This window comes from Meleagris gallopavo, chromosome 7 (genome assembly GCF_000146605.3).
Source record: "Meleagris gallopavo isolate NT-WF06-2002-E0010 breed Aviagen turkey brand Nicholas breeding stock chromosome 7, Turkey_5.1, whole genome shotgun sequence".
NCBI classification, from domain to species: Eukaryota; Metazoa; Chordata; class Aves; order Galliformes; family Phasianidae; genus Meleagris; species Meleagris gallopavo.
Genome location: NC_015017.2, coordinates 31,518,233 through 31,541,397, shown reverse-complemented (window position 1 = coordinate 31,541,397; position 23,165 = coordinate 31,518,233). Strand labels below are relative to the sequence as shown.

Genomic DNA, 23,165 nt, shown 5'->3' with positions numbered 1-23,165 from the left:
TATTTTAAACTTCATTCAGACTTAAGAACACCATTATAATTGGGAAAATTGCACTTTATCATCTTTTGGTTGGATTGAAGCAGAACAGAGGTCACCACTGAGATCCATAGAGGAGAGGAAGAGGAGGCCTGTCTTTGTGGAAGACACGTAAAGCAGCACAGCCTGGTACTGCCTCCCCATTTTGGATGTAGGTAACAATACTAAATACTAAAATACGACGCATTTCTTAGTGGGGGAAAAAATGGAAGTGTGTAATTCCATATTGTTCAGACAGAAAACATAAGACCTTGGAGCTGAGTGTCTCACCACCGTGTAGAGCTGGGGGTCCTGGGCAGTGCACTGTTTCCTTGTAGGCCGCTGTATCCATGCGGAGTTATCGTCAGTCCCAGAGCAAACCCATTAGTTCAGCTCCATCCTGCATCATTGAACTGCTGTCTGTATCTGCACGTAGCATCTGTTTGAGCAGGCACAGGAGGATGGAGTGAGGAGTTCAGTGTGTGCTGCATGGGGACGGCCTTTCTTCATCTGTCCTGGCTGAGCGTTGGTGTGGTGGCACTCACAGGCCCTGAAGGTTGCTATTGTGCTCTGCACAACTGGGGAGTGCTCTTGGTGTACAGTAGATGCTTTTCCTTCCACTTGCCTCAGAAGTGAGTGTGACACAGTTCACACCATGCTTCAATGTGTGCTAAGTCTAATAAGGTTACAGATTTGGGGAATCAAAGGAATTTTTCCTTCAAGGCAAGATTAGCAACATGCTTGCTGACTTCTTTTTATCCTTTCTAATCAAAACCTGGACTCACACAGTTGCTACAGAGGTGGGAAATGTTAAGATTATGAATAAGATGTGTCTGCTAACAATTCTACCCTGCTTGTAATTCCAGTAGAGCAGCTTCATATGGCCATGTGCAGGTGACAGACCTAAGAGACTGGGCCTACAACAGAGTAGGAAGAGCAACCAAAAAATGTTTACCTTCACCCTTTCAAAGGAAAATATCAAAATATGTGGAACTTCACTGGTCAAACCAATGGTTTTAAACTAACTGTTGAAAGCGAATAGACTGTGGTGAGAACGTTTAGTTGTCCTTACACGGAGACATAATACATTTAATTGGATGTAAAAGATTTAAGTATACATTAGAAACAGAATTTTAAGGCAAGGGAGCCCCCTCTGTATCTCTAAGGCATTGAAACCAGCTAGGATTGCTTCTCTTAAGAGTGAGTTGGTGCTTCATCTCTATAATTTCTAGGTACATAGGAGTGCACTAAGCCCGATTTGTGTAAGGAAGTAAGCTTCTGTGATTACTGTGTATGTCAGTGCCCTTCCTTCTGCCTTCCCCTTTCTTTTCCAGTAACTTCTGAACTAACATGAAGCAACACGAACTAAATTTGACAGAAAGGTAACAAGCTTAAAGGTTTTAAGTTCCTATGTGTTAAATTAAAATATGTTGTCAAATAATGAAAAAAGATTTTTCCAGTCTTCAACAAGGGAAGGGCTGCGGTGTAAGCTCTTACAAAACAGCAGAGAATTCAAGTATTTCTTAAATCATGTTGCTTATATTGAACATGCATTTCTTCTTGTGTTCTAACTGCTCTGTTGATTCAATGCTCTGAGGCATCAGAACTGTGCTGGCTCTATCATCCTGTGTTGCAGCAGCATTATCTGGAGGTCTCCATGACATGGAGGTTGTTCAAACTTTCTTCGATAGATTAAAGCAACAAAAAAAACAGAAAAAGAATATTGTAAAACTGTCAGTTGAGTAGGTAAATGCTTTAGGAAGTTTTAAAATATAGTGTGAATTGTATAAGGAAAACTATTTTTTTTATTATAAGGTTTTGTGGTGCGATTTAATAGTATGTCATTCAGAACGTAATGTTGGAAAGTCTTGCCTAATTTGGCTTTTTACATTGGCAACCAATTACCATGTGAGATAGCAAAGACAAAGAGCAAAATGTTGTTAGCAAAGCAGAGCTTTGAAAAGCCAGGTTCCTCAACAGTGCATTTCCCTTCAGGTATTGCTAAAGGGAGGAAAGCTGTCACACACTGCTGCATGCTACGCAATTTGAAGGTGGTCTTTTACCTGCCATCCATGGTGCATGTGGGAGTGTCGTGCCCATAGTTGTGATATGTAGGAGCATCTCTTCAAGGTAGATGATACACAAGAGATGGAGGAAAGTAACTGAAGACAAGAATCATAACTTATTACGGGAAATAGGAACATTTGATTATTCATATGAAATCCAGTATCATGAAGTAATATATATATGTATTTATATGCTCATTATGAATTAACTTATGATTAATTATTTTCTAGATCTACCATATGGCAAATTTAATTAAATTTTGCTACTGAAGTGAACAGAAAGTTCCAGATCATTCCGTCCTCATGCAATGCTTGCAACCATCAAGATGCCTTCTCAATGGACAGTTCCACCACATGGTTTCTCTCTTCTATTTTGTGCTGTCTTGATTCTCTGCTCCACTTTTTTTGATCCCTTTTTACCTGTAGTGCTTTTGTGCAGCCTCGCAAGTTTTCAGACTCTTTGGGACAGTGGTAGCAAGTCCTGTCCTTAGCTAAAAACTGCTTTGGCAGCAACGGTTGACTTCTCAGCAGAGTCCACATTCAGCTGGCATTCCTGCCAATGGAGACATTCCTGGGTGACCCAGAGCTGATACCATCTTATCCTCTATTCTGTGCATCCCCTGCATTTTGAGTGTGCCAGGACTGCAGTCAACCTGTTAACTGTGGTTAATATTACATGAAATACAGGATAGGCTTTTCAGCATTAAAGACAGTTAAAAGCTTTTGAACTGCCATCTTCAGAAAGGATGTAGACATTTAGATACCCAAGTCCAGTTGCAAGTCCATGGAAATTTTAGCCTTGTCTTTTGAGAGTGTAACTTAGCTACTGTTTCTGAAATACTTCCATCGTGCTTGATTTCATATGGTGTGAACCACAGGGGGGAACCCACATGGGGATCCTACCAGCATGTGTGCAGAGCACAGCGAGCTGATGGCAGACCTGTGTTTGTTGGGGTGGCTACGGAGCCGGCAACCTGTGGAGCGTGCAGACAGCCAACATCATTTGCACAGATGATAAACTTCCATTTTTTCCCCTCATTTATTTGTACCAGGCGTGTACTGGGTAGGTAAGCACAACCTGCCCATCTGTAACTTGTTTCAAACTTCAGCGTGCAGCTAAGTGGCTCCATAGATGTTAGCAATTTCCATATGTAGGCTTTGCTGTGCATGTGTCATCGTTAGGAGTACAACAAAATTCAGGTTTCATCTCAGCTCTTGGTTCCTGAGCTACTGCACTGTGGCACAAGTCAAGAGTTTGCATGCCCAGGGGCGAGCCCTTCCCATCACGCTTGCGGAGCCTTCTGCTGACCCCCTGCGCCCTTTGGAGCAGCAGTGGGATGAAACAGGGCTACGGGACTGCAGTGTGCTGTTGAGTACTGTGTCCAATGCATTGTATTCTTTGGAGCCATTTACTTCTGACTTTGCACAATTTTCTCATAGAATCATAGAATTGCAAGGTTGGAAAGGACCTACAAGATCATCTAGTCCAACCGTCCTCTCATTACCATTGCTATCACAATGTGGTCTCGTGGTCATTTATCCTTTTCAGGAAGGATTTTCAGCTATGTTTTAAATTGAATGCGTTTTGGATTTAACAAGGAGGGCACTTTTTAAAAATTAAAGCCTAATAGAAGACTAGCTGATGAAGTAAGAATTTTTTAAACTATTGGAGGCTTGCAAATGATAAAGCATAATTTAAAACCAGGAAAAGTTCTTCTTTTAGGATGTTATTTTTATTTGCTAGATGCTTGTTTTTGTTTTCTTTCCTGAATTATTAAAATATAGTTTTTTTTAGCTATAGTTTTTTTTGCTTAGTGCAAGCAAAATGATGTCCTGTGTTTGTACTCATTACTGTCACCATTCAAACAGTCTTGAATCATGTGATTGCTGCCGTGAAAGTATTTCAGAGACTGCAGCTAGAGCCCCTTTGAGCACTTCCATCTGCATACCTGTAATTCACATAATCTTTAAAAAGGACTTTACCACTCGCTTGCTAAGCGTATTTCGAAAGTGTGTGCATCAAATGTCACGTTGCACTTTGGTTTGGAAGTGGCTGAGGTGTGGGGGGAGATGGCTTTACTTTTTTCAGAGAGGTGTAGCATGGGCTTTTCCCATGCAGAAGAAAAAGCACTTGTAGAACATGAACTGGTGCTTTATATGTACTCATACATGTTTATACATAGACTGATATGTTCTTTTTCTGTTTTTTCCTATAACTTGAATTTGAATATTACTTACTGGAAACTTCACACAATTCTGGTAAATAGTTAATAATTATTTCTAGGTGATTTCCAACACATAAGCTCATTAACTCACTGTTTCAGCACACTTTGTGACAGGATCTTGTGTTTTGTTAATGAGATGAAATAGAGATAGGTACTCAAGCAGCTGCATGGGTGTTGGCTGGAACCTGCAAGTATGCCATCAGTTTATCAATGCTTGTTAGGACCTTGGCCAGAATAGCTTTTGCTTGTAAAAGCAAAAAAATTGCTAAATAAATCCTGAAGTACCTAAATGTTTCTGTAATGTTTCATAAATAATATATTCATATAACAGGGCAATTCAATGCATGACTTAGATGGGACCGTGTTAGGAACAATTTAAAAATCTCCCTTATGATGTGCTTGAAAGTATTCAAAATATGGATTTCAATATATATCTGTGTATATAGAGGTATACGCATCCATGAGCTTGTTGGATATGTAACTTCTGGCTTAAGAGACCCTGTCACAGGCAGGGGTGCAGACTTGAAGGAAGCAATATTCTTGCTAAGATCTGAGAGTGGATTGTTTTCCTCATAAAGCTGCAGCTGAAAGTGAAAGTCTTTTGCTTAGAACAGTGCCTTGCTTTCTCGCAGCAGATATCCGGATTTTAATGGGATCAAAGCACTCACTAGGTAGCTTTCCAGGTGCCATGTACTTACCCAAATCATTCAATACCTGATCAAAATATCATTTAATGGATCAGAGTGAAGAACCGGAGTAGTGTCGTTCTTCAGGGTGAACATACCCAGCCTCAGCAGAACTCTAGACCCTGGCTAAGCAGGGGCATAAGAATCAGAAATAAAGCCTGGATTGGCAGTGTGATGGCTCTAAAGCACTGAACCAGCTTGCTAGGCTGTCTGGCTTAGAATGGAAATTAAAAAGCCTCTCTGCAACTCGGAAGGAAACCTAAAGAGGAAATACTGACCTAAAATACACTTTTATCTTCTGTACTGGAAGAAGCTAAAGGCTTTTTAGAAACTTTTCATGCAGAAAAGCTGCCTTTTGTGTCGTGTTATAATTTTTTAGGCAGTTTAATCACGGTCCTAGAACATGCAAGTAACCACAATTCTGAAAGCATCTGACAAAAGTTAAGTATGTGTTCTGTGGTCAGCAAAAGCTTACTGGTTGGTGTTGCATGTTTTTATTCTGTGAGATGGTTGGAGGCTAAAAAAAGTTGTGTATTTCTATATCTTTTGTGGAACTAATGAATATGAAGTTATCATAAAGCTTAATTGCCCAGGTTGCTGAGCTCTTCCGTGCAAGTTGAAACCATAACATCCCATGGCGTGATGAATTGCTGAGATCTAAGTGCAATTTTCAGAAAAAGGGGAAAAATGGAATGAACTCCTCTGTCCTTGAATTTCTTGAACTTATATTGCTGTGGGAAAGAAGAGCCACGTGCTGGTTTGATAACTTCAAAGTGCATTGGAAGAATGTAGACCCCAGGTGACTGAGAGCAAATTGTGCAAATGTACCTGTGTGTAGGAATTTTAGGAAGATAGAACTTGATGTTCAGCTTACACTGTCTAGGCTTCTACCTTAACCTGCTGGATTAAGTATTTCAGTCTGTTCAGTCACTGTGGAGAAGACCGTGTGCCCACACTGTAATTTTTAGTTTTCCTTTCTAAATAGAAGAAATGCATGGAGAGAGAAGAACATTTTCTTGTGACTTCTTTGAAAATGAAAACAAAGAAAGGAAACTGACGTCCTTTTACTTTTTCAGTCAAGTGTCACTCATGCTGAAGTTGTAATAATCAATTCAGAATGGCTACTTACACTTACTTACAAAACTGGATGAAAGAGCTTTGCAGATAAGTTAAAGACCACGCACAAAAAAAGGCTCATAACTTCATAACTTTAAACTGAATTAGTTGTTTCTTTGAATTGCTTGTTTTCAGTCACGTTGCCATAGGTATCAAAGCAGCTAGCTATTATCATTTCTTTGTAAGGATTTCTGCTTCTTTATATTCACATTTCAACAAATCAAAGGATAGGTCTTCAGACAAGAAGTGGAAGGTGTGTTGTTTTAAAGATATGCTAACATACCTGTATTGAATCAGTCTAGGTATTACGGGTACCAGCAGCGGTGCAGATGCAGTGACAAAGAATTTGCATATGACAGCAGAGTAATTACATACTGTGCATTCTTGGAAAATGTTTATCATGGTTGCTAAAGCTTTCTTGTGACTTTGTTGTTTTATCTCTGCTAGCTAGATGAAGCTAGCGCAGATATTGCTGCTTACTGCAGCTACAGCTTTCTCGTGGTGTTTGAAAGGACCCCACGTGTTCACTGCCAGCAATTTTTAATGATACCTGCTACTTCTATTGATTTATGTTCAAATCTGCCTCACTTTAAATTGAGACATCCATTTTAGGCTCTTTGTAAGAGCCTGCATTATTATGTCTTTGATACCATAGAAGAAAAGTGAATTTTAGGAATGGGGCAAAATCCTAATGATTGGGCTTCTGAAACGACTAAACAGCGGTGCTTTTCACGCAACTAGTGTAGCAGTGATCATCAATCTGCAAATGAAGAGATTTTTTTTCCTAGACTTCATGTTACAGTATTTAAAAGAAAATAGAAATATGTCATAAGGGCATCCAAGATAACAGCAGATGAAAGCATTATTGTGCCGCATACTGAAAAACTTGTGCACGACTTTATATGTGTGACTGACAGTAAACTAAATGTCAGCCACTCATCTGCCTAATATTGCTATCATTCACAAAGATTTCCCCATCACAATCATGGGCCCTTCCTATTTGTCTTTTTATGAGCACACACAGTCATGCCATGGGAACAGCTTAGATGAGTAGGGCCCCCAAATTACTCATGCAAATATGATGCTGGAACCTACCGAGCTTTTTGTACCAAAAAAAGACTATTTGGGGGATGATTAGCAGATTGCTGTATTGTTGTTACACTTGCATTTTTTAATATATATATATTTATCTAGTGTAATTTTGCCAAGTAAAGATTTGTTCAGTTGTAACTTGAAAGACTGACTTTAAAGCTGTGTGCAGTGGCAGATATCCTTTTGAAGAACTGAATCTATTTACAGAATCTCACTGCTGTTTTTAACCAACTTCTATACTGTATTTTCTTTCAAAGTTTGAAATTCATTAGCTGTAAAGCATATGTAAAATGTCTTCAGTCTTTCAATTGCTGCTTTATTTAGCAACCTTGCAAACATCAGTCTAAATTGAAAAAAAAAAAAAAAAAAAAGTCAATTAGTGAGGAAATAGTTAATAACAAAACATTACGAATAATGGTTGAAGAGCCTGTTAGTTTTATCCAGGAAGTTTCCATTTTCTAGAATTTGTGCTGCCTCATTATTTGTAATATTGAAACTGCAGCTTACCAGTTGTACCAATCACTTACCTGAAGAAATGAAAGTAAAGTTTACAGTTCTGGCTGGAAAAGACAGACTGAGACTTAGTGGGCCAAATTCTGCTTTGAAGTCAAATGCTGTTGAATGTGGAGTCATGCAGTATCAGTAAACCCAAGTCATCCAGGTAGTAATTCGGAAAACACTGCAAAATTAAGCAGTTTTCCAGAAGAAGGTAAAGGCCGCTTTCACACTTGTGCCTTTTAGAAAGCGTGGATGTTTTCATAGAAAATCTGTGTTACGTAATGATGTGATTTGTCTCTCAGTGAGCAATATGAAATTACCATTTGCCAGTTATTTGTGACTACTTGTTCTTTCTTAGCACCATCTTTCTGAAGTTGTGGCGTATTCTCTTTGAATATCAAGCAGTTTGGTAGCACTGTGTATCAGCAAGTTGTTATTCTGAAAGACTTCAAGAGGCAATATATTAGGCAAAAAGCAGTAGCGATACCTGTAGAGCTCACCGTACGTGCCCCTAAGCAAAAGATAATAATTAGTTGCTTGTATTCCCATGCAAACTACCCAAATGTTGATGTTTATGAATTGCAGAGATCACTATAATACCAACTCAAGCTCCAAGCTGCTGGAGTTGTTTATGCCCATTCAATTTTTAATGTACCTGTAAGATGTTTGGATCGGGGCATTTAGTCCAAAGGGATGTGCGTACTGCAATCACATCTCCAGTGATTGAAACACAACAGTAAGGTCTTCAAAGCATTTTAAGGGCCAACATCCACTTTGGAATTAATAATAAACAGGAAGAACATCACTCAGAATACTTTCATATTTTGTTGGCTGAATGTGAGCCGGTATTTTTGTAGGATGATGATCATTAAAAGTGCTGACAGATCTGTTGGAGGTAGCCTGCAGAGTGAGGTACTGGCAGCTTGTGAGCTCCTGATTTGCTGCTTAGTCTGTACACATTCAGATTGTATGTTTTGCACTTCAGTCACAAGGAAATATTGAACCAGAGTTGAGTTTCCTCTGCGTTAGCTGGGATGCAAGGCCATGCGGCCTGGTTCAGCACGCGCTTGACAGAGCCATGTAGTTTTAACAATAATTACAAGTTTGTATGTAGTGGATGTATCTTTTTTTATTAACTGCGTATGGATTCCTGATGATTGGGTTGATTTGCTGCTGCAAAAGGCTCAGTTTGGCCTTGCATGTGGTCGTGGAGGACATGAAGAAGGGCTTGGAGCTGCCTGGCTGTGGCTTGGCCTGCAGAGGGGACCTCCTCCCAGCTAGGTCTTAGGGGCAGGGAGGTAAAATGCTGTGCTGCCCTTAAACTGGAAGATGTTAACACAAAGTGAATCTTAAAATGGAAGTTGCATGAGTTACCAGGTTGTTTTGCAAAAAGCCCAAATATCCCATTGGGGGTGGAAGAAAACACTAACCATTCCTTTAGCTTGTTTAGCTGAATTAAAGAAGATATTAGAGAGAAAAAAAAAAAAAAAAAAAAGGAGATCATGTTGAGTATATATTACCTGAACCATATAATTTAAATCTGAGCTCTCTGCATTGAATTATATGAGTGGGAGGAGTTTGTTAGTCACTGTGGAAGGCAAAAAATGTCAAAATGACTAATTATACTGTTACAGAGAAGAGGAGATAGGGCTAATTCCTGAGCAGCAGAACGGTTCTCTTAAGAACTGTGGTAAGACTATCCCCAACATAAATATAGCTAATACTATTTCAGTATAATTACATTAGTTGTCATGGCACCGTTTAGAAGATTACATCGCAGCATCGCTTGCATGGACGGTGCTGGCACTTCATCTATAGGCAGTAAATGTAAAGCTGTGCCATGTTTCGTATAGGAATGTGAATAACATGAATACATCCCATTACACTTGTTTCTCTGTAGTTAGGATCACAAAGAGAATACTGTGCCAAAGGTAATGCAACACCTGAGAAATGTCTTCATTTTAGAAGAGCATGGATCTCCTGTTTCATTGAAGCGTTAGGACAAGGGATGTTGGTGAAGGCCTGGCCCTTGGGACCACACGAGTGGTGCAGCTCTTTGCTTGGGGTAGGCTGGCAAAAACAGGCCTAGGCAAGTTCTTAAAATGCTTCTCCTGTGATCAGAGATTTAAGCAATTTTGATTATAAGCTCAGAATCAGCCTTGTTTCAGTCATGTGCCTTCCTGGAAATTGGCCTTTTCTCATAATATTTTAAGCCAACTGGCATTTAGCTTGTGCTATGCTGTGTAACAGATAAGGCTTTCTTTTTAGATAATAAGCGATAATGTATCATGCATTGATAACCTCCATCGCAGTTTTTCTCCATTTCTAGTAATTTTTCAAAAGCCCTAATTGTGATCCTGTAGAGCAAAAGAGTTTATTTCTCCTTCAGTATTTCTTACATGAATACATGGGCAGTTGCTCTCCTGCTGGACTTTCCTCTGCTGCTTTCCTGTGTCTCAGGTCTGTCTGCTCCTTTGGTCAAAATAACGTTATTCCTGTACTGTAAACAAATGTTCAGTATTCACTTCTTAATTCTTGGAGGGACTGAGTTCCCTGTTTTCAAATACAGCAAGTTATTTTCTGAATGCTTGACCACAGCCAGACATTATGCTCCTCTAATACTGTCAAATGCAATCCTGATGCAGCACCTTGTGTTTCTTACATCATTTCATATAAGCACTGCTGGAAGCCCCGTTGTGTGCTAATTTTGTGAACTCTGAAGCATTTAGTAGTGAAACTACTTCTGTTTACAGTAAGTAGCAAGAGTTACACAGGGAAGTATCTGAAATATTGCAACAAGGAATTGCTTTACCAGTAGTACCATTTCATAGAGTCATAGAATCATATGATTTCTTTAACCTCTAAGCAGAAATATGTAAGTAAAGAGGTGATAAGGCTTATATATACAAAATAGGCAGCAGATGTGTTGAGCAACTTAACGAGCAGTCATACTTGTCATAGTTTTGTAAGAAAATGATGCACCACAATTGTGGAACGGAAGAAATGCAGTTGGTACAGTGTCACAGCAAACAGATAAGCAGGGTGTTTTGTTTTTTTTTTTTTTCCTTCAGCAAGAGGTGAGCAGTTGCTGCATAGTGTTACTACTGCTGTGATAACTGATTCATTCCTTTAGTATGCAAATGCGAAGTATACAAGGATTCAGTACTTTTATTTAAGAAATATGCCTGCAGGCTGTATTGGTAGGCTTTAGGGAGATACCTGGTTTGGTGTGAAATAAATAGTTATTAAAAGATCACATGAATGTATGTCTTAGAAGATGAAAAGTGACGCTGTGAGCGTTTTGAGAAAGCCCTCCTGTACCTGGCATGCGCGCTTGCCACTTGGTTTAGTTTTTCAAAGAAATCTTACCAACCTTGCAGAGAATCACAAAGCTACAGGCTGGGTGGGGTGAGGATAGCAGCAATGTGTGAACTTGACAACGTCAGAGTTAGAACTTGAAAGCAGACATCCTTCTGGTGTTTCACCGCTGGAGAAAATGCTTCTGTTCCTGGTGGGGTTGCTTTTGCTTCAGTTTTTAACTTCAGACCACTGGAGCATTTGACTTTCAGTGAATAGATTTAAGTGCCATATTTCAGGTTTACGTACAAGCTGTGGGCACCCAGGTTTGGACATCTGTAAGTGAGAAGAGAGGGGGAAAAAAATTCTGAAAGCGTTTGAGTGAAGGATTGCTTTGATACTTGCAGTTGGTATTGAAGATCTGTCATGCTCAAGAAAACAAAGCATTTACTTAAAGCTATTTAGTGCTGAATGTAGGAAGCGTTTTAATATGCAGTTACGAAATATAATGCCAATTTAATAAAATCTAGGTTGTAAGATAGCTATTAGGTTGAACCTGGGCCCCTTCTTTTCTCTTGTCAAAAATGCTAATCAACTCTTCACTGCTTTCTGCAATTCACTCCTGGTGCAGGTTTTATTTTTTTCCTCTAATCCAGCATCGTCGTTCTTTCTGCAGTGGTTTATTTCTTCAAAAAGTGTGGCAACACCAAGTGCTTCCCAGCATCGCGTTACAAGTTCTTAGAAACATTCATTCCCTTCCTATGAATACCTTTTTTTCTTACATAACTGCTGTCAGGACGTCATGCCTTAATGACCTAAAGGAATCCGACTCCTCTTGCTTGCTACCTTTCACTGTAGACTCTGCCAACTACTACTACTGCTGACTTCAAAGTATGAATCATCCCAGAAGTTTAAATCCCTGAACCTGTGCTTCTTATGCACACTTGGATAATATCCATGGGAATTAATAATCCTGGTTCTTGTCTACATGACTGTGTTATTGTACTAATTTAAATAAGCTGATCCAAACAAATTGCAGCTCTTCAGGTGAGGCAGCAGCAGCCCTCCCCTGTGCCTCCTTGTTTCTCCTTTTCCCACCTTCCACCAATGTGCTCCCTTGTCTTATATTTGTCATCTTTCATTTCCTCTCCGTGTCCTATTGTTTTCACTGAGAGGGATTAGTAAAGGTAAATCTTAGCTTTCGTAGCATTAACATTAGCTTATATCTGTCACACTCGTCTCCTAGCTAACCTAAATACTGCTTTTTTTTTCCAGTCACCCTTCACGTAGAGGAACTAGGCTACCTACAGCTTGGTACAGTGTTTCCAATGAGAAAAAATCATTAACAGATATGTATTTTCAGCACTTTGTGTTTTTATACTGTTTGCCTTCCTTGCTTGTCACTGCAAATCCATCAGAATGGCATTGAGGCACGCGTGGGGACCCATTTCTGGTGCTGGTTGGATGGCTTTCTGGATTTATGGCTGCACCCAAAGTCATCACTTCTCAGGTAGTCTGAATGATGGCCTTGCGCTGCTGCTGGCGAATGGCCACATAATAGCAATTAGGCGTGGAAACCATTAAAACCATTTAGTCATGGTTCTTTTGATGATACCAGTGTCAAAAGAAACAATATACTCTGTAAGGTGTTAGCAGCAGATTAAAAAAAAAGTGTAATTCCTGTCAGATGTGTGTGGCGTGGCTTCTACAAGAATAGCATGTGGGCATGTGAAGAGTGGCAGAGAATGGGACTTAATTTGAGACACTGTTTTTGCCTTTGGAAAGGCTTTTTTTCCCCATGAATTTCTAACTATTTTTTTGGTCATGTCTCATCTAGAAGTAGACAAATGAAGAAGAAAATCAAGTATTTTGTAGGAAGTTTATGGAGGAGTCTTTGTAGGCCTGTTTTCATTATGTTTCAAAGGCATTTGGACTGACTTCTGAAAAGCAGAATGTCTGGCAAGCGTGGGGCTAGGGATGGCCCTTCCAACACAATCAGGTGGAGAACTGTATTACCTCGTTCTTCTGCAGAAATTGTCTAAGAGTCAGAAGCTGGTACTCATCAGCTCTGCATAAATGATATTTATGTTTATTATTTTATGATTCATCGTATTTTATTGAAATGGAAACACATCACCAAACAGAATAAAGTAAACTTAACTGTAGATCTTGTTCAGCCATGAATCTACTTGACTGCGTTTTTCTGTTAGAAAAAAAAAAAAGCAATTTTTTTTGGTATTTGTAAAGAGAGAGCAGAAAATGGTATCTTATTCAAATGATGCCTATCCACATCATGGACATGTGAGAGTTGATGCTTTTTGCCACTGCTTGTGTTTAGTTGCACTTCCTTGTCAACTATGTACTCATTTCACTTGCCTGTCTTCAGATTTGCCCGTGCTGATAAAGACTAATAATTACTAAAATAGAAGTTAGCAAGAAATTTGGGGCTCTTTTTTGTCTCTGAATGTGACAATCTAAGATGTGCTTCATTTATGTGCTGCGGTTTTCTTAGGTAGTGATTTTTCCTTTGTGTAAATAATGCTAGTAACACTAACTACTAACTTTGTCATTTCATACAACTTGTAGTTAATTACTAGAAAACCCGGGCTTTCTTGTTTACATTAACCATTTACAAATAAAGTACATCTCTTTACAGAAGATGTCACTGTGAGGTAGGGATAACTACAGTAAACTGAAGGATTGAGTCTTTGATCATGTGGAAATGTAAGCACGTGTTGGGCTGTACACTTTAGCATTCCCACTGGCTGCAGAGGGTTTGTGTGGTTGTGTTTCAAGGGCCCATGGCTTGATAGAGGTTTGAGAAGTCCTTAGCAGACTCTGCAATGAAACAGAGATATCCTATCAAGCCAGGATGCTTTAAGTCTGCTCAGATTGCTTAGTAGGCACAGAGTCAGGGAGATAATATATTTTTAACTTTTACATTTGAAGAAACCTTTCAATTAAAGAGATTCTTGATCATTTTAAAATGCAGTGTTGACACCAAATAAGGAATGTGATTTTGATTTTTTTTTTCTTCTCTTGGAATGGAGAAAAACCTGTCCCATTTACTTCATGTTGCTGCAGTTTTCAACATTAAAAGGTGTAGTTATTATTTACCGTTACTCAGTAATTTCCTATACTACAAGAAAAAAAGGCCCGTGGAATTGTGTGTAGAACAGCTCACGTATCAACACTGATATAGCAAGAGATTTCTTTCAGGATAATTGCAAAGGATGAGATGATTTTTGTGAGTTCATAATTCCTTCTGCAAAGTCCTATAGATTTGTGTGTGTTATTTTCCCTGCTGTTGGAGGCAATGAAACATGAAGTTCAAGATTAGTTGTTGCATTGATTACAAAGTCAAAGAGAAAAGGAGGGTCACAGCTCAGGAAGGGAAAGCTCTAGTGTGAAAGGTCATAGAGTCACAGGATAATTCAGGTTGGAAGGAACTTTGGCAGCTCACCTCATCTCGTCCTGCTCCAAGCTGGGTCACCCATGATACACATGTCCAACAGTGTCTGTACTTATGGAACACTTAACCAGCACATGGACTTTTTCTATAGTGTCTGTATTTAATCTAGTGCAAGTTTCTAGTTTACATTGAGGAATATGACTCATAAGGCTGTCAAATCGAGCATTTAAAATGCTTTGTATTACAGAATCTGCTCTGCAAAGGACATCAGCTGATTTTCCTCTAGGATTCTGTGCAACCAGAAGTCAGGCCAATACCTCCGAGTGTGGCGAGTATCTTCTTGGACTGTGTTCTGGGATTGCATCTAAAATACATAAATATATATATATATCTTTCCTTAGAGCCAACAATGTCTTTGTTGTAGGCATTTCTTTTTTTTTTTTCTGCAAAGATTTAGTAAGTTTAATAGTCACTACAAAATACTTACAAATGTATTATTTCTACAAAGAATCGAAAGATGATTTTTCTGCTGGCAGTTGAAAAGCAGAAAAAAGTAACTACTACAACAGAATTTTATTAATGAATGATTTACACTGGTTCCAGCTGTGACCATGTGATTAGTCCTTCACTAAGCAACAATGGGTATTTTCTTTCTGCTTTTATTTGATTTCCAAGAATGTGTCATCTGTTACATAAACTGCTGCCAGTGTACCCCATGTAAACTGGTATTTTTTATTTCCCTGAAGCACAAGATGAATACCCACCCATACCCTTCTGGAAATACTGCTTTAAATGAATTGAGAATTTTATTGACTGTATCTGATTCACCGTGCCAAAATCATAAAACTTAAAATATTTAATAAACACACTAGACTGTAGGATGCCTTGTTCCCTTGGTGGTGCAAAAGATAGATTATTTTCACTTCTACATTTCTATCTTAATATTTTATTACAGCAATACAATGTGTGATAGAGGTGGACAAGCCTGCAGATTGAAATGTGGATAGTCCAGATTGTTCCTTTCCCTAGACCATATGGTGTAGTTCTAAAAGCCTTTTGTACGCTGTCTGTTCAGTTAATTGTAAACTCCGTCTTTAACGTACCTTAAAAAATGAGATATCTCTGAACCAAAAGTCAGTGTATGCAGTGGTAAGTAAAGTTTGCTAAAATATATGTAAAATCACAGTCCCGCCTGCTGGTTTCTGGGTAGATTTTCCTTTATGGAGAATTTGAAAGTCTCAGTGTTTCTTGGTAACGATGTAAGCCTGCGTGTACGGAGGGACTGCTTTTTCCATTTCCTCCTCGGGAAGGAGGGAAGGGGGGGGGAATTTTAGTATATAATGAACATTTCATAATATTTTTGCTTGGCAGACAGCTCTGCCAGTGGGTGATGTGCAGGAACATCGAAGATATCTGACAGATGGATGGTAGGACTGCTAATACACCTACACGCGTTTCAGCTTCTGATGTTCCCGGTGTTGCTCTGATGCTAAGAAGCTTGTGTTCACACTTTGTTCTGATGTTGCCCAGCGCTGGCTTTTAGAAGAGCAGAACCAAGTCTCACTCTGGATTTTCGTATGCTGCAGGGAGGGGAAATTATTACGGTCCTCAAAATGTGAAGTAATTAGTAGGAAGGCAAAACATTCTTTTTTAAGCATTATACGAGTTTGAATGTGATGCGGATTTCAGCAGCACTTTTATTCTCTACTGCTGTCTTACAGAGTATAAGAAGCTATTTGAGAAAAGTGGGTGATTTCAGTGAAGATGGGATGGATTGTTGCACACAGAGGAGGAAACCAAAGGTGTAGGAGTGTTTCACTGAAACTGTTCTTCTGTGGGTCCCAACCTGTTTTTAAGTATTGGAGACTGATTGCTCGTTAGTGGCACATTCAGTGGCAGACAAGGCTCACATCATTTGTGATTAAATGTAGATTAAAAAAAAAATAATTAAAAATAAAAAGTCAAAACACTGGAATTGAGCAAAAAGTGAATGACAGCAGTGGAGAGTGAGACTAATGTGCTCTGAGAAGCCTCTGCTAGTGATACTTACTGATCTTGGCTGCATATGTGAAGCTTTGGATATTCATTCTGTGACCAGCTGAATGTAAAGGGATGAGTAACCTTACAGAATATTACAAGGGATAGAAACTCTTTTTTTTTTTTTTTTTTGGCCAGCAGATGCCTAACAGTTTAACTCTGCACCTTTAAGTGTGCAGAAATGGATAGAGCTTGAGTTAAGACTCTGCTCAAGATGGGAACAGGCAGTAAGAGGCTGTAGTGTATCCCTCCTGTTCCGTTAGGCTGTATGCTTTTCATGAAAAAATGTGAATGTAAGTAGTATGATGGTAATTAAACAGGAAAAAATTCTTCTGTTGGAGGACTATAATTGTTCTTTCTGCATAGAAGATCCTACTTCTGAAATTGTTGCAGCCCTGCTTGTGGCAGGGGGGTTATGGCTTGCTGATCCTTGAGGTCCCTTCTAACCTAAGCCATTCTGTGATTCTACCTCCATGGAGTGATGGAAAAGGAATCGACTTTTTTTGTGCTGTGGAAGTGAACATGAATCACACTCAGCTGAGGTATGATGGGGGCTGCAGCATTCAGTGGTGTCGTATACTGTGGCATCCTGCTTCCATTCCACACTTCTTGGCTGCAGCATGAAGTCAGTGGAAACAAGACGGTGTCTGTGGGCAGAATTTTTGCTTCTTGCAATCTGAGTAGTTCAGAAGCTTTGAAATGCAAGAAACCACACATAATGTTTAAAGAATCCAGCTGTAATTCTGGGAGCTGAAACAGAAAGCAGTGACTGAACATTTGTTGCAGCTTCCATATGATGAGAGCAGTTCTCAAGGCCTGCAAGTTGTCATTTAAAGACTGTATGTGAGTAACAAAGCTACCTATTTTTACTGTACTCTGGCAAACTCTCTTCATTAAAGCAGATAGTACAAACAAGATGTGCTAAATTGTATGATACAAAGGAAAAAAAAAAGGCCTAATTTAATATTTAATGCTGTTCTGAAATAGAAGAAATAATATTTAAAGAAGGCATACAAGAATTCTTTTTCTTCAGTAAAATATAGTGATCTTTTTGTAAAAACAAAGTGACAACAACAAACAATTTATTTAATCTGCTTATTTTAATAGCTGTTTTTTGAGTGATGTGCATTCAGAAGCATTCAGTCATTAATGAGCTGGAGGCTGCCACTTTTATGGGCTACAGATTTGTTAGGTTTGGGAAAATACACAAAAATCTTCGGCTGATTTTGAGGAATAAAGCTTTTTCTGGAAGGCTCTTGACAAATTTAGCCTCTTTTAAAACTAGGTTTGGACTCTCATGCTTTTTGGACTAATTGAATGCATGGTAGAAGTTGCTTCAGTGGATGGTACATTCTGTTCCATAGTGATACAGAAGGAAGGAGGAGGAGGAATAAAGAGTTGGTTTATAAAGGTGTTTGAGACAATTTGAGTAAGGAAGAAATTATGAGGAGATGAGAGATGTAGGCAAGGAAGTTAAGGCAGGGGAGCTGTGAAAGTTTGCTTCTGGAACAGTGAGGAAGGAAATGGAGTTTTAGGAGTGACGCAGGATGAGGAAAGAGAAGAATATTTAGGAGTGTAGCCAGGCAGGTAGGAGGGATGGTGCAGATGTCTGTACACAGGAAGAAGTTGGAAGCGGGGAGAGTGTGAGACAAGGAGATTTGGTATGCATCTCTTCAAGGTAGTGGTTGAAACTGTAAGTAAGGCTGTTCTTTATATGTAGGCACATCCTTTATCGCGTTGTTGGAAAAGTTTTAAAAAGGAGAACAGAGAGATACAGGAAAAGGCAGTTATAATAAGGAATAATTCAAAGAGGAAGTGAAGTAATTAGAAAAGAAAGTAAAAGATTAAGAAATAAAATGATATACACTAAAAAAGCGTAAATGAGAGAAGAAATCTGGGATTCAGTCACAAGAAGCAATTCATGTGCTTTCAAGAAGCATGGATTTTCTTTTTGAGGATGAAATTCATCAGCTAACCAGATGAAGAGTGATATTAACACAGGATACAAAATTTCATCTCATTTTCAGCTCAAACAGAAAATGAAATAATGAAAGTACAATCTGGGTAGAACATGTATTTGTATTTTCTTACAAGGATTCATGCTAATGACAAATTAACACTGTCGATCAAAACAAAAATTGTCATGTGTGGTAGAATGGCAAGTAAATTCCTGCCAGTTTGAAAGAGAGCATGCATTCTGTTGGTTGGAAATAGGGAATTGCAAGACGCTCACAGCTTTACTATAAAACTATTGTTGGAAAGTTGTGTGAGTCATAATTTAAAATGCAAGTTTTCTCATCTGTAAAGTGAAGATAATAACACCTACCTACCTCACAGGAGTGTTATGAGGTTTAATTAATGTTTCTAAGCTCCTTGGCCTTTTTGAATGAAAGGAGACAGATGAAACCTCTTGTTACTGATAATGAGAAAACACCAGGCAGAAGATGTAGTAGGACTGTGGGGCTGAAGGGAGGAGATGAAGCAGCTGCATTTTGTTGTTTAAATTATACACTGGAAAGCAATTGAAACTTTTTGGTGAGAAGTTGTATAATCGTGAGGTTTGTTTATTGAATACAAGCCTTTTCTTACAACTGTCTGGTAACTGGAAAATCTGTGTAGGTCTTGTATTGTTTTATTTTCCTCTGACAGTTCAGGACTGCTTTGGCTTAGCAAAGTTGAGCAGCTGACCTGTATCCCCTTTTCGCCTTCATTGTAGGGTTAATTCTTTTTGGTTTGCCTATGCTTTCAGAACCACACCATGTGCTTTTCTTTCAGGAGAGCTGAAGAGCTGTATTTACAAGTCATAGACTTTGCATTTGGAAGTCAATGGGCAACAATAACAGTAACAGGAGTATGAATTTCTGTGTATGTATGAGTATGCGTGTATACAGAACAACTCTACACAGTCCAATAATATGGTCAGAAGACACTTTTTATCAAAAGTAATTTGGTGAGCTATTGCTCAGCGACGAGACAATCAGTGGAGAGGATTAACCTCACTAAAATTTGGTTCTAAAGCATTTTTCCCATTCGAAGTCAGCACAGCGTAGCACAGCAGTTAAAATAACCTTTCTAGTTACGGTCAGAAAGAAACACTGTGTGTATTTGCCAACAAGTTCCATAGAATCGTCTGCCTGTAGACACAGATTTACAAAGGTAGTGGTGTGTCAGCAACATCCCAGGTGCCACTGCAGGCGGGCGTTACAGCTGTCAGCAGTGCCTGAGTGGCATTTATAAATAAGCAAAGCCATGTGAATTGGTCTGCATTCAGTAGGTACCCATTACACACCTTCAGAGTGCTGATGCCAAGCCCTCAGCTGGTTTGAATGTACAGTAAGTATCAAATGGTCTACACAGCTTGAAAAGAAAAACAGCTTTTTTTTCTTTTCTTAAGTCATTTGTGTAATGCCCAAGAAAATGCTTCCACGAGTGTGAAGAGCAGCTGCCTATAGTCTCCAGGAAAATCATTTCTGGATCTCTCTTGTCCGCAGGCATTGAGAGCTGCCATAGGAAGGCAGAGAGCTCTGTATCTTCAGGGTAGCTTGAATCAGCTTGCATGAATATTGCCCTCTCCAAGGAGATTGGCATGCAAAACAGATTTTGTTCACATTATGGTGTTTGAATGCACCTTACAAATAGATTCTTGGTTGTTCTGAAATGTACAGGCGATTGGGTTTAGGGTTTCTTCACTGGGTGTTAACTAATGCATGTAGATAGATGGAAATAACTTCTTTTCTCTTCCTAAAGCATTTCTTTGGTAAGATTTAAATTACGTACCCCATTTGCATTGCCTTATGCAGATTAGTTTTGCTGAAGGCAGCTCACCTGAGCATGCACAGCAACTACACTGAACATTCACTGCTTTTTTTGTCCCTCTCCCCTCTTTATTAATGTTTTAATTAGCTCTCCAGTTGTTAAATTGGGAGAGTGAAGCATCTTTCAGAGCTACCTTTGATTTAAATATGCAACTAAACCGACTTCATAGATCACCTTCACATGTGCACATCCAGTTGATTTTCCTGGGAACTCGCATCTACGAGGTGTAAGTAGTGTTCTCATATTGGCTTGTAATGTTGGTTTGTGTGTTTCATCATATCAGTAATATTGGTAACTTAGTAATAGCCAGCTTAACTGCAGCTGAATATTGCAGTAACAACCTTAAAATAGCTTCTTCATCTCTGAGCCCTGTAAGGAAGATGTGTTTTCTCTGCATAGCAGTAGTTGTGGCCATTACAAACTGCATTTAGTTCCCAGTTCTTAAAATTGTACCTGTTTGCGGGGGGAGCCTGCAAAGAGAAACCCATCTAAAACTGCTCTTACCTCTATCATTACAATGCAGAACGTGTACTATAGCCAGATTGCAACCTGTGCAACAAATCCAAAGTTTTTAAGGCATGGAATTTCCGATGGCCATGATTTTAATGATACTTCTCTAATCACAGCCATCTGCTAACCTTCAAGGGAAAATGTTATGTCTGGATGACCAGGCTTCTGCATCCTTGGTGCACGTCCTTGACTTGCTGTTACCTGCAGCGGAACTAAAAGCAGCCACTCCTGCTCCCTGTCTGCTGGGGCTTCCCCCAGACATCAATATTCATTCCTTTTGCAGTATCTGTTTTTAAAAATCAGTTCAGAACCTAAGCTTGTTTACAAAATAACCTCCCCAAACAGATTGTTTTGAGATGCTTGTATCTCGCTGAAAAGAAATATTTCCTGAAATGTTCCCCATTTCAATTGACAGATGATGACAGACATCCTTATTTAACTGATGGCAGTATTTTTCAGCTTTCTGTGATCCGTGTATCCATAGATACCTCCCAGTGGAAGGGATAGACCCCTTCCATTTCTTGTACTTGCAGTATAAAATCAAGTGTAGGAATATGCACTTCTTCATCGCTTTAAGCAAATTCTTGGGAGTATTTTGCAGGCCCCGTGGACAAGAAATGAAAGGAGCTGCCTGCAGTCATTAGGCTGGCAGTTCTTGTGCCAGCAAGACGTTGGAAGACGCTTGCAGCATGCTGTCGGAACGTGCCTTGGATGTGCTCCTAAGCCTTCGATGCTGCTGCAGCCCCTTCAGAGGGCTTGGGCTATTTACAGGAAACACGATGCTGCACTGCTAAATAGAATTGACAACTCTAATTGCACTAGATTTATAAATTGATGCGGATAATATATCCTTCTGTTTGAGAAGTTGCCAATAGGGAGAAAATATTCTTAAAATGAAAAAATATGTTCAGGGCTGTATGAAGTCCTCTTTTGATGTTGTGTGACGTTTACTATGGAATCTGAGAGTTTTCAAGTGGTTTCTGAAAGAAATAACGTGGTGCTGACTGGACAGAAGTTACTGAGACGTGTTTCTGTTTTCGTACACTCATAGTAAGAAGCACTCATTCAGGTCCCTCTTGAGGAGACAGGAGTTGCATGGCTGAAAGCTTGAAAACTGTTTCATTTGTTGAATTAAAATAATACTTAGTAATTAAAATTAAGAAGTATTTATGCAGGTAACGTTACAGCTTTGATGTCACCTTATGGATTGTAAGAGCATCATATCCAGACCGCTGTAGAAACTTACTGTAGAAATTTAACATTGCTTCTTGAGAAACAAATGAAAATCTGATGAGTAACTGTTCTCTTCACTTGGTTAAAAGTTATGTAGCTTGGCCAGTCCTTGTGTTTATCATGCTGAATTGCTGGTTTGCAGGTTGTTCTGTGAATAAAATGGCAGATAGAATTGACACGCCTTCTAGAATCCAGTTTACATACTGCAAGAATTTGATTTTGATCTTGCCTTAGTGGGATGTGTTGTGGAGTTGGCACTTTAGTCCTTCAGTAATACTTCTCTGTGTGGGACTCCTCCCATATTTCACAGCAGAAGTAGGTCTGACAGTAGAACTCATCCCATCCTTTTTATTGACTCAAGGTGTGACTGAAGATGCAGATCCTTTCATCACATATTCAAATGGATAATTTCTGACTGTAAAATAAATCTGGCTTGTGCCCACTCAAAAGTTGCTGCCAAACATCTCAGGCTACCAAGCCTAATGTTTAGATTAACTCTTAGAATTCCAGGTTTTGTACAAGACGGATGTTTTTAAGGGCTGAATCCCAAACTGTCAAAATACGAGAATGATTTATTGTTTAAGTTTTTACTACTTAAAATCTACTGTAGAAAATAGACCAGCTTTTTGATGTGGGATGATTCTGTTAGCTCACACAGCAGTTACTGATGGCTTTTAACAAGCCTTCTGTCTTTTAATCAATTAGCCAATATGAACTATAGACCACGTCTTTCAAATCCTATCACTTCAAACGTTTGCATGTAACTTTTTCAAGTATATATGTGGTTACAAATGCAGCTTACCTTTCTATATAGAAGCTGGTCTGAAGCTTGGAATGAGTGGAACACGTTTCTGATCATATTCCTAATAAATTGGAGGAATTTCTACATGCCAGCCTATTATTAACCAGACTGGTGCTTTTTCTGTAATAGGGAACTAGCAACTAATATGTCTCCTGTCAAGTTTAAAAATAGCACTACATCTCCCATTACCACACCTATTAGTCCCTTATCCACTGAGAGAAATTCTAAATCAAGTATCTCTCATCTATTTAAACCTAATGGAAGACTTCAAGATCACAGATATTGACAAATTTGTTGTAATAAGTCCACTGCTGAAAAAGATGAATCTTGGAAAGTGTCCTAAGCCTTCAAGAACTATAA

The 23,165-nt window shown here is 39.1% G+C and overlaps 1 protein-coding gene across 2 annotated transcripts in view; it reads left to right on the top strand.

Moving 5' to 3' along the window:
* Positions 1 to 23: 23 nt before the first annotated feature.
* The window catches only part of LOC104911832 (glycosyltransferase-like domain-containing protein 1), a 62,849-nt gene continuing 39,707 nt past the window's right edge, over positions 24 to 23,165 (top strand). For both annotated transcript variants that reach the window (XM_010714003.2, XM_019617315.2), the window contains exon 1: positions 24 to 187. The gene's annotated coding sequence lies outside the window, so the exon portion shown is untranslated. The remainder of the gene's footprint in view (positions 188 to 23,165) is intronic.